Raw genomic sequence first — 12,268 nt, forward strand, 5'->3', positions numbered from 1 at the left:
GTGAATCAATACAAATGAATGATAGTTTTTGTTTGCAGTGAGTTCATTCCTGTTCAAAGGGACTTTTTTTCTTTATGTAGGTTTCTTTAACTGATTCCACGTTTACTCGCTGGTGACGCTTTCACCGCAAAGTGCCTTGTAATTACACTTTCACCACTCAGAACAGACTCACTGTGGGTGGCCGCAGCCTTTCCAGCAGACCTACAAAACAAACCATCCTTTCAGCAGGTAGATCCACTCTCAAATTTCCTCACAATTATATTCTTTCAACAATTCCAAATGAATCGCTAAATTATTCCAGGCCTGTTATTGTCTACTGCTGCTCAGGAGAAGATGCAATTACTCAAGGCGCTGTGTGAGCAAATATGTGGGTCACAATTCTAGGGCACGGGTGGAAAGGGCAGTGCGGCTCTTTTTTTCCATTTACCCCTCGTAGTAAGATCGTAAGTTACACCTTTGATTTAAGTCACGGCTGTGGATGGGTACTGATTCTTACTTTGATTTTGAGCTGATAACTTGAACAATATCATAGCGATGAGCTCATCTGAGACCGTTTTTAAAACCAGAACAAGTCAATAAGTTAATTTACCGACGCACCGACTCTCGAGTGAACTGCAGTAGCCTTTCTCAAGGAGCCCATGGAAAATATGACCTTATGTCTCCATTCCTATCTACTGCTGTTTCATTTTCCCTGTTATGAAAGACTGTCTTCCATATTCCTGAAGCTTTCCTGGCAAACACACAATCCTCTCTCTTGTTAGATTCAGCTTGTAATAAGAAAAAAATGATTGTCTTTGAAGAGAGAAGTATGGATGCTTTTTGTTCGAATAATTCAAGAACATTTGCCAACATTATTGACAGCTACACATGAATGTTTAATGTGTTGCACAGTAATAAACCACAGGACTCAAAGTCTGCTGTATGTTAGGCTCTTGTTGTGGAAAAGAGGTTAATAGATGCCTTAGAGAGAATATGGGTTAACAGCATCTACATATTTAATGACAAAGGGCAGGATCATGAGTAGGAGATGAGGAATAATCACAATAAGTAGTTTTCACAGTGTTATCTGTCACTGATGTGCGGTCCAGCGCAGCTCATTCAGATGCTTAAAGAGACTCACACCAGCAGAGAAGTGCAGAAATCATGCTTCACTGTGGAAACAATTCAGGATTCGTTCACTCAGCTCAAATGGCCTTGAGCAAAACCTAAATCACATCCAGCTCTGTACAAAAACTTCTTAAGGGTGGGACCAAATATCCAAGCAGATTTGCACACGATGTCACGTATCTGTTTGTGATATTATAAAACATCCCTCATTTTAAATCTCAGAGATCCTTCGGTCAACACGGAATAAGGCCACTCTGCAGAACAGAAGCAGGAGGGAGACCAGTTTTCTCCTAAAAGTCACCAGAATTGTCACGATTGTGAGTAATTGGTGACAAACCAGCAGCACATCCAAGCACCCAATCACATCTTCCAACCAAGGAGCGCCCACTTTAACTGAGAAATGCCCACATCTGTTCTGCTGAGCCCCAAGCTTCAGATAGAAAAGAATGAGTTGAGTGCGACTCCTGATCGTATCGGTGGCCACGATCAGGGTTCTGCTCTTGACATGATAAAGGGTGGAGGACTTCGCCGTGTGGGAGTGCTCTTTTCAGCGTCAGGCCTGACATGCTCGTGTTTTGTGCTTGAAAACAAACAACGTTGTAATACGTTGCAGCCAACACCCTGGACTAAAGGACTGAATCACATCTAGGTCACACACATATTGGCCAAGCCCACACATATTGTGGAGCCTCCCCCCCTTCATCTGAAACACAAAGTGTAGCCACACCCGATTGTTGAGCGTAAGCTCGTGTTGTGAAAGAAAGATAGAGGCTGAACTTCACGTCCTGTGAGAGAGCGAAGCGAAACGGACAACGTAGCGCTCAAATAATGGATTCATTAAGATCATATGATGCTGAAGTAACTATTTGCATAGATGAGACCCTTCAAAGACAAACCAGTGAAAGAATTCCACGTCAGCAGTGTCCATTGTGCTTTACAGAGCTCCCCGGGCATTACTGCAGCATCGTGGAAAAGGTCTCACATATTGTACTCAGAGTTGATGCCACGAATGAAAAAACGGGGGAAAAGGGGGAAATTTCACACGATGAGACTAGATTTAGTCGAAAATAAGAGCAGCTTCATAGAAAAAGAATCATTAAGCGAGTACATTTATTAAAGCTAAATATCTTATTCATGCCGCAATGGATCTGAGCCTGAAGCTACTGAGGACAATTACTGTGTGCTTTGGAGCAAGAGATCAGCGGCAGCAGCAAGGATGATGACGTCTGCAGAGGCAGTTATATAACTGGGGCTGAACATTTTGTCTGTCATAGTTACAAGGTTAAAGAGAGTGATATGAATACCAGTCATAGTCTCAAGAGTCATGTGCAACATATTTCCACTGGTCAAATGACACAAAGTGTTCTATAAGGCAGGAATCGGTATAGCACTGTATGGAGTAAGAGCAAATGTTCTCGCTAATCAGCATCTCTTAAGGCTTTAAATGCTCCTCCAAAAACGCTGCAACTCCTTATAAAGAGATTCATCACTCTATCCATCATTTCAAATATCATTCAAGGTAAACAGAAGTCAACGAAGCTGGCTGCCACATGTTAGATTTATGGGTAACAGTTGCTGTACTCTAACAGATTCTACTAAGCAGATGGACATAAATACAAGATTCATGCGTGTGTATTTGTTGTGGAGCAGAATCCATTTACCAGAAAGCACAAATTCACAAGTTAAACATAGAAATGCTCATGTAACATTAGTCTGATGAATATCAGAGGCAATATGATTCATCCCTTTCTCCCACATGAAACCCACCACCCGGCTCTGGTTCTATTCTCAGTAATTATCAGATCTCGGTGAGCTCCTTAAAGGGTAAAAAGTTCATTTCATTGAGTATTCAGTTCTAAGATTAATTGTATAAATCGTTTTTCGTCATCTTACCAAGTAAAGTGGAGCCCGCTCCTTCCAGCAGAAGAGAACGAAACCTGCAGCAACAAATGCTCTCACAGGCTTTTGGCATTAATCTAAATATAGCACACAAAGAACTTGGGAGATTGTTCACTGAAATATTGTTGTGTAAGAATCTAAATTACTAGACCACAGCGTAAGAAAGCTGGGGCAATACCACAGATAAGCACAGTAATGTGGAGACCTTCCACTTCAGGGCTGATTTGTGATGTTTAAAATAGCATTAAGACGTCTTCTAAAGCAGCACCGGGTTGAAATTTTGGAAAAGGTGAAAACAAACATCGCTCCTGTGGAAGAGAGCCAGCAGTCAAAGCAAATCAGCCAGTGCCTGCGCCTGTTCACAGCTCTTTATTGCTCTTTATATTACTTTATATGGCCTGATCTGATTTCTAAGACCTGAAAACGAAACAAAGAAAGTGCAGAAGTTCAGTTTTCTGTCACACAGACATCTTGAATTACAATTTGCTGAAAGGTTGCTGTGGAATTCATACCAAATTAATACTGTCTACCGCAGCTTTAAATCCTTTCTTCAACACACACTGACTGGTTTCATGTTTCAGCTTTTAGATTTCAACCAGACCTTTGATTCTGATTTAGTTTAATACTCCATCTGAATATAACCTTCAGCTCAGACAGTGCATCCAAATGTTACATTTAATTTGATCTGATTTCAGGGATTTAACTTAATTCTTGTGCCCCATTTGAGCGTCTGTGTACGAGATACTGTTCACTCAACCAATTTTACAGTTGCATATTCTATCAGCCACTCAGTCAAGGGTTTTTCTTTATTCCTACTGCTGGTGCACGGTAAACAAAAATACTCATGACACCTCTATATTACTACCAGGATCCTAAAGGCAAGAACACCTGAATGTAGTGAAGACGAATAAAAGCCGCTCGTTACTTAAGGACAGGAGGTTGAGTCAATCTAAGCTACATTTCAAGAAATTTGAAAGTTTGTTCACGTACAATCATCAAAGGCAGCCATGAAACTAGTTCTTTTGAGGATCGTGCCCCAAAAGAAAGAGAGCGTTCCCCCTCTGCTGCAGATGATAAACTCATTATCAGCCTCACAAATCAAAGCCCACATCAGTGCATCCGCTAAACTCAGGACACAGACACAAGTCAACATCAACTGCTGAAGCCTTGATGTAAATCAGTCGTTCATGGCAAAGAAAGCTTCCGAGGAAGACTGCTGTGTTTATGGAAAACGCCGTGAGGCTGAACAGACAGCATATCTGCATGTGCGCTCGGGCTGTGAAACATCAAGAGGTAGCTGTGATGGTGGGAGGTGGCTTTTAATGGCGTAACAGTCAGATTTATTCAGAATTTAAGGCGGCACTTGAATGCAGCACAGCAACACTCGGCAGCGTGAGCAGCATCTCATACATTTTGTTTTTCTTGTGATACAAAACACACCTCAAACCTGTCAAAAGACCACAGGACCAAGAAGCGAATCTAACATGGTTCAGAATGAGTCTGACCAAAGAGAGAAGAAGAAAAACAGTGGGAGAACTTTTCTTGAGAATGCTGGATAACCACTTCAGGCGACAACGTCTTGTAGCCTACAAGGAAAGAAAGGAGCTGCTTCCACTTTGACTAATACTGTAAATAAAATAACCTTCAAGGGATTTATCTTTTTCCCAACAAACTCCAGGCTCCACCTGTTTCTGAGGATCTTTAAAAACGGCACTTTATCTTAAGCAAAGACGTAAAAGTCTGATATAACAGTTTAGTAACACAAGCTTCTCGCTAAACAAAGCACAGACAATGCTAAATGAGTGAAGGAGAAGTTAATAATTGCAGACAGACTGCCGTCAAATGTCCTCAAGACAGAGAAAGAAGTAGGTGATAAAATGATGACTTGCTTCGTTTTGCCTCAGCAGTGACTAAGAGGCTTTCTTTTATTCAGCTACATGAAAACTCAATTAGGTCAAAACTTGTTAGTGTTTTGAGACTTGAAATCCATTAATTTGTCCAAAACTGCCAGAAGAACTATATTCTACACGTGTTCTACCCCTTAAACAACCACTGTTTGGTTACATTGTGTAAAAGAAAAACGCCTCCTCTTCTTCCAGGACAAAGTATAACGCTTAAAGCATAAAATGCTTGTTGAAAGGGAAAGAGCAGTTAAAACAATAACTTCAATAACTGCTGTTACAGTTTGGTAAGGAGCATGGAAACTCCTGTTCTGGTGGACATTACAAATACTTCAAATTTCTACATAGTACAGTGAGGCTGTCTGTTTCCCATCTCTTTCAGCTTTTTCCACTTTACTACCTAATACCCACCACCTGAAAAGGTTTCCTTGCTGCTCTGCCGAACAAAGCATGCCTCAGATGTTTAGGTCTGGTTTTTCTCGTATTTGTGATAATTGATCTTTGTGTAACTAATCTGACTAAATAAAGGTTGCGCATTTCTTTTTGAAGCCCTCAGTTATCACTTATCACAATGATAAATCGTGCTAAAGGCAAGGCACTTGTTTCCTTAGAAATGAAAGTCACTCCGAAGGGAAACTTTGGCTACAACAAGATGTGACAAACAGCCAATCCTGGCTGCATGAAGTAGAAAAGTGGATATTAAAAATAAATCAACGCCATTAGCTTAAACACTAAAAATGGGCCGCTCAAACACATGAGGTGAGTCATTTTCAGCCTGTGGTGTTCGTCAACCTGTTGTCAGATTTCACTCTATTCTAAGTGAGTCTGAGATGAATCAACATAGGTTGAACCTTCAACATTCATTCCATGTGGAGCGCCGCTCTGTTTTCTTAAAGAGACAGAGCATGGACACCATCTCCTCTGCCGCTGCACAGACCTGCACCATTTGTGCATGCCCTGTCACACTAAGCAGCTCTAGTGATATTCAGACTAGCATTCAGTTTAAGCTTGCAGGACATGGCCCAGTAACCTACTTTCCCCACAACATGCTCTGTAACATCAGAGGCGAGGCTGTGTGTCATCAGTTAACTAACCTTCACCACAGCGTAGTTTCAGCAGGGAGAAGCAAAAAAAAAATCTTGGACGCAGTGCCAGTGACGCAGAAATAAAACCAGCCCTCCATTTACAGATAAAGCTGAATTCTTGTCCACTTGTGACAGGGCTGTTAAGAGGCACCAGAACATCTCTGTGCACGGTTACAGCCCCCGTATCAGGTGAGGAGCTCTGTAAATGGTTACACCCTACAGGGACCCTCACACTATGTTCTCTCAGTGTCTGGGTTAAAAGTCAAACATGCACAGGGACAGCACGGGCTGTGAGCCTTCAGCACAGATAGTGCACCACAGATACAGTCAGTGTGTGTGCTCAGTCGAAAATTGCCTCTTGCCCACTGGCCTTGATTCGTATCCCTAAAGTTTGAGAAACAGTTGTGTGGGGGTGAAATTGGTCCTCGTAGCTGTCAGAAGTGAGCAGTCGCAGCACAGCATGTTGAATGACCCCCAAACCACTGTTTCCATACGGGCAAATTACACCAAAGTGGAATATAAACCTTTCTAACTAACCCAATATGCAAATTCAGAATGCCCTATTTAGTGACAGGACAAAAAAATGAGCTGAAGAGTTAAAAGAGATAACATGAGTCATGAGGTTGGCCCAAATGTTAAGCAGCATGATGTAAACGGGAACATATGGTGAACACCCCAGTTCAGTCAGTCCTGGAACAACCCATCCTGTCCCACTCAGCTGTCAGCACACATCTTCATCACTATTCATGTCTGCTGGGCCAGCCTCAGTACTGACGCAGCAGGCCAGAAAACCTGCTCAAGCCTCACCATGGGGACCTATAGATGGAGGTGCAGTACTGTGATTTATGCGCTGATTAAAAGGGTCATTTAGGCGCTCTTTTAACCACAACATCCTCTTTGTTTTGCGTCACAGTCACACCTGCCTTGACATCAGTCACTCCGACATTCACTGGAGCTCACACATTAAGTCCATCTAGCCTTTTAGTGTTTTCTTACGTTGTGCATAGCCAAATCCCAGCTGGGCCACACTCATGTTTCATATTCCATACAGGCCGGCAGCAGGTTCCCAAGTGGTCGTATCAACACACACTAAGCTTGATTATACAGCAGCCACAGCACTCCAGTAATGAGGTCGAGTTTTAACCTGTCACTCAGCCTCACAGACCAGAGGAAAAAACTCATCCTCTTACGGTGCAATCAATGCCACAGAGACGCGTCTAACTTTCAGAGACAGGCAAAGAAAATGGAAAAATAACCGAAACGCTCCGCACGTTAACAGGTATATAACAAGCCCACACCAGCTCCATCAATTAAAACTGTCATTTTAGAGCAGAAACACCGCACTGTGGGGTTTTTTTCTGTTTAATATCGCGAAACCTGTGAAATCAAACCAACGGACACTGGAACACATTTAGCTAGTTTTCCGTTACAGCCGTTAGCTAACGTTAAGCTAGATTTGTAACAACCGAAACGTTACGTGTAAAAACGAACCGTTAGCCGTAGAAAACAGAGCCGGGAGAAACTTACCCTTTTTCTGCGTAACACGGGGTGAAAGTGATCCAAATGAGAGCATGAGGGGAAAAGGTGGGCTTTAACCGGCGAACACCCCTGACGTCCGACAATCCAAAAAGTTGCCCAGAGACGAAACTGCAGGGCTGACACTACCTGAAATATTCCCGGTATTTCTGGGATAAAGCCTGTTGAGAACGGAGATCCTGATCCAGCCCGCGCACCTCACAATTTACATCATCACACTGAGAGCTGTGGAGATGACCCACACCGGAGTCCTGCGCTCAGACAGGGGCGGACGTGGGCTGAGCCGCAAGTGCGAGTCCACGCTGTAAGCCCCGCCCACTGGACTACATACTATATAAAGTTATGTGAGCGCGCCCGGTGAGTACAAAATACTTCAAAAATACAATGCCCACTTAAAATAGATAGAGCAATTATTTTGTGTCATTTTATTTATTTATTTATTTTAGAAGCCTGTGTGTCTGTTTTACGCTGAATTCAACAGGTTACCTAACACACAAAAACGGCTCCATCATACTGCGCATCAACTGCTTTCACTTGAGTCAGGTTTCCAAGGGCTATAGTTGATCAGGGTGTGCTCATCGGTGATGGGTCTTTCAGTGCAGTGCAGAGGTGAGACTTATCTGGTTAGTCTATTAGGCCGTTTAATCCAACACAACAACAGACACTGAATTGCCACCCAAAGGTCAATCAATTCAGCTGTAGAAACAGTTAACTGGGGTAATGATTTACTGGTAGAGTAGAGTACTTCCACAGTTAATGCTGAAATTAATAAATAGCTTGACAGATAAAAAGAAAAAAAGTTTTCTGATCGATAATGCAGTTGTTAGAATAAATAGAATAAAAAAATAATGTTATTTAGTTGTTTTAATTGGTCGTTAGGGAGATGATGTTGAGGAGCAACTAAAGCAGTGAAAATGGGGAAAACATGTGAAGATGTTGCCTCCAAACTGAAATGTACAGACACCCAATATAGAATTATTCATCATTTGCATGTTTACTTAAGGCAAAAGTCTTGAGCCGGCCTCAATTTTCTCATGCTTAGTGCTCCTGAGCAAAAGTTCTCCAGGCTCGTCTAAGAAGGTTTGAAGAATAATGCCGAACATACTGAATTTGACCTTTCAAGCTAGTTGAAAATGTATAAATGGCTGCACATGTTTCAATAAAGTGCTGCAACTATTACCATTTAACTGGCAATACATAAAGAATACATAAAGAAGTGAGAAGTGGCTCAAGACTTAAAGACACCAGGGTTTTTAAGTGAAATGTTTAAGCAAATCTAAATTAAAATGGCATACTTAAAATGTCTGCTCTCTGTTGTATTTGGACATTTTGGGTTAAGTACACACCTATCATCGTGTTTTCTATAGAAACCTTATGAAAGAGGAACCGTCTCAGCTTGATGACATGGGAAAGAAAGTGTATCCAAACAAGAGTTTCAACAAACTTTTCCATTATATATGCTTTTTAACTGCTCAGGCGGGAGGATTTCTTATTGTGGCCCTTATTGTTGATATACCATGGGGACTTAATGAAAGGTTAAATATGCCGACTAAACAGCGCCTCTCGCATGCTATAATTTAGCAAATAGGTAGTGATTTTAGTGGTACGCCGCATGTGCTTTTGAAATTTTTTGATGTGAGGTTTCAAATAAACTGCGGGGCATCTCGTGGTTCTCATACGATAAGAGCTCTTTTTTTATGAGGTCCCAGTGTCTGAGACAAATTGAAAATCTGATTAAAAACACAAGAGACTGCTTGAAAAAAAGGTGAGATCATTCCCACTGAAGAATGTAATCAGATAAAACTTAAATGGGTTTAATCTTTTCAGTGTGGGCTTGAATAAGTATATCGACTTACTTTTATTCTGTTGACCTTCAATAACTGTTTTAACATTTAAAAAAAAACTATTTTATAAATATGGAATTTCAACCAATAAAGGAAAAGGCTCAGAGGACATGTATAAAAAGTTAATGAATAGAAACGGCATTAACAGAAATGTGTATGTAAAAAACTAAACACGAGGAGATAAAATTACGTGTCAAGTCATTATTCTAAATCTAGATGGTTTTTAAAGAAAAAAGCCTTTTACAACAGCAGGACCCAACCAGCACTGCTTTTTCCTTAATGTGTGACACGACTTGGGAGTCAGACGGCTGCTGTGCATAATTATCCTTTCCCAATGAGAAAATAACAAGGAGGACAAAGACCATGTGTCACTGTATGGTATCCCATAGAATGTGTGGTCCAGAAGAAGAGTAAATAAATATGCCGCTGTGCTCTGTACAGTTTAGCTGAAAATAGTTCATTTCCAAGCCACATTTGGATTTACTGTGAATCTATTTTCTACCAACAGGCTACTTTTGTCTGGAAATGACACAAATGAGACACAGACTTGGGTAGGATCTGGCACTGGGGATGAAAATGGTTCATTTTTCTTACTCAAGCCCCTTCAATGGCAGAAAACTTGAATTTATTCTCAATAATCAGACTCTTATAAAGACTCCTAACAAATATTTTGTATGTCTCAACTTGGATAAATGAGCACTCCTTTTTGTGACAGAAAATAAACAGTTAACATATGAGAAAGTTCCATCCATCCATCCATTTTCACTTAATCCAGTTTAGGAGCCTAACCCAGCTGCCATTGGACGAGAGGCGGGGTCCACCCTGGACAGGTCGCCAGTCCATCACAGGGCCACACAGAAACAAACGAGACACACAACCACACACACGCTCACACTCACTCCTAGGGACAGTTTTAGAGACACCAATTAACCTAACATGCATGTTTTTGGACAGTGGGAGGAACACATGAGGAAGTTATTAAAGATATTTTGGGTAAACCATGTTGCCTTTGTGGTTTATGTCAAGCTTTATGATAGATTTCTTTCATATTCACGTGCGAAAATTTCCAGTTTTATATTCTACAACTCAAGTTCCTGAAAATCTCAAACTGATTCACTGAATAAAACAATCCTGGATCCACATATGGATCAACATAAAAATGTAATCACTTACAAGTAAAACTTTCATTCAAATCTGTCCATAATTCTTTACACGATCCTCCTTTTCACAAGAGGAAAAACAAGCAAAACCAATCACTTTACCTCCTTCATGGAAGAATAAATGCTTTAATATAAGTAATGTAACCTCATTCATTCAAATTTTTCTTCAAACTGAAGGTGACACTGAAATCCGAGGCACGAGAGATGCCTTTGTCCTCTTTGGCAAACCATCTGATGCACCGGAACAAAGAAATCTCACAGGTGACAAAAATAAAGTAAAAGAAAAGAAAATGTAGGATTTCATCACTAAAATCTGTGACTTCCTTTTGTTTGTCATGAATTCATATAATTTCCAGCCATCAAAAACCTTTTAGTACACATCTTGTAATTACTGTAATCAAGAAGGCGAAGGAAGTGTCAGATTAAATAACACAAAACCCATAAGTAGGAGTATTTCTGTTCCACAACATAAGCATTTTAAGGACTGAAAACAGTTAGTGGGCGTATGAGTGTGGCTACAGAAAGAGGAGAAGACGGAACGAACATCCAGTCAGATAAGTCAGATAATACAACTCTATGAAACAGCAGTTAATCTGTAGAGGCCTCCTTTAATAGGAGAAACACAGAGTTTTACATTCACATTTAAAAACTTCAAAGCAGTTTCAGATCAGGCTTCATGGTGGAGTCAAACCACACAAGCACAATCCGTCCGTTCATACCGTGTCAAAGTGAACATATGCTGCCTATCTTCTCAAGCATAATTAATGACCAAACCACAGTTCACACTATTCAAGAGAATTTCCTTTTTATGTCCACTGAAGAGAGTGAACCGTGCTCAACCATGCGTGTTCAATGCGTGAATGTGTGTGCAGCCACGTCTCACAGGCTCATCGTAGTCCGTCCGCCTCTGTGCTGTACCAAGAAACAGATAAGGCAGACTCTCCTGCACTGTCCATATGGACAACAGTGATACAGTTTAAAATATAAGGCTGTTTTTGTCTATTCCAAATCAGGGATTTATTTTCAGATTCCAAAATAATAGGTGACATCAACTTTGAGAGTACCATGACAGCCTTGAATTAAGCTAATTAATGTCCTTTTTTTTCTGGAGAAATGTTTTTTTAATGTTACAGCTTTGTAGCAATACCTCACTGAGACACTTTACCACATAACTTGTGCCTTTTTCCCTCTTACCAGTTTTTAAGATCAAGGAGGCCTCTTTCAAAATCAAACCCAGATGCTACCCAGAGAGGGACGGTCTCAGAGTATCGCCCCTCGTCTTAACCAGGAACGCAGCTTTCGTGTGATACGATATCACGAATCTTGGTAAAGTGTAAAAGAGTAACTGTTTGTGTCCAGAAATGTAAGGATGTGGAAGATTACTCTTTAACAACCTTCTGGTTTTATGTAAATGAAAACTAGAAGCCATAAAAGTGTTACCAGTGTCACCATCAGATGTGTGACGAGGATGTGCCTTTGTTTTATTTGCACTGGTCTTGAGAAAGGCCCTAAAGCTGAAATGTAGATCAATACATTTAGATGCATGTCTAATAATTTGTTCCCAGTGATCAGCACTACAATTTGCTGTGCTTTACCTTCCTGCTATAGAAAATATGATGTAAATCACAAAGTATCTTTTTCCACCCTAAGTTGTCTGGAAACTGAGTGTAAATGTAAAATAACTGGATTTAATAAAAAAATTCAAACTTATCTATATTTATGTTAGGTATCTACTT

General features: G+C 40.8%; 1 protein-coding gene across 1 annotated transcript in view; it reads right to left on the reverse strand.

Annotated features, from left to right (window-relative positions):
- npas2 (neuronal PAS domain protein 2) overlaps positions 1-7,776 on the reverse strand; it is a 37,886-nt gene extending 30,110 nt beyond the window's left edge. The window contains exon 1 of the mRNA XM_072374384.1: positions 7,520-7,776. The gene's annotated coding sequence lies outside the window, so the exon portion shown is untranslated. The remainder of the gene's footprint in view (positions 1-7,519) is intronic.
- Between the last annotated feature and the right edge of the window lie 4,492 nt (positions 7,777-12,268).

The sequence above is a fragment of the Leuresthes tenuis genome, unplaced genomic scaffold, assembly GCF_036924035.1.
Source record: "Leuresthes tenuis unplaced genomic scaffold, fLeuTen1.0.hap1 SCAF_21, whole genome shotgun sequence".
NCBI classification, from domain to species: Eukaryota; Metazoa; Chordata; class Actinopteri; order Atheriniformes; family Atherinopsidae; genus Leuresthes; species Leuresthes tenuis.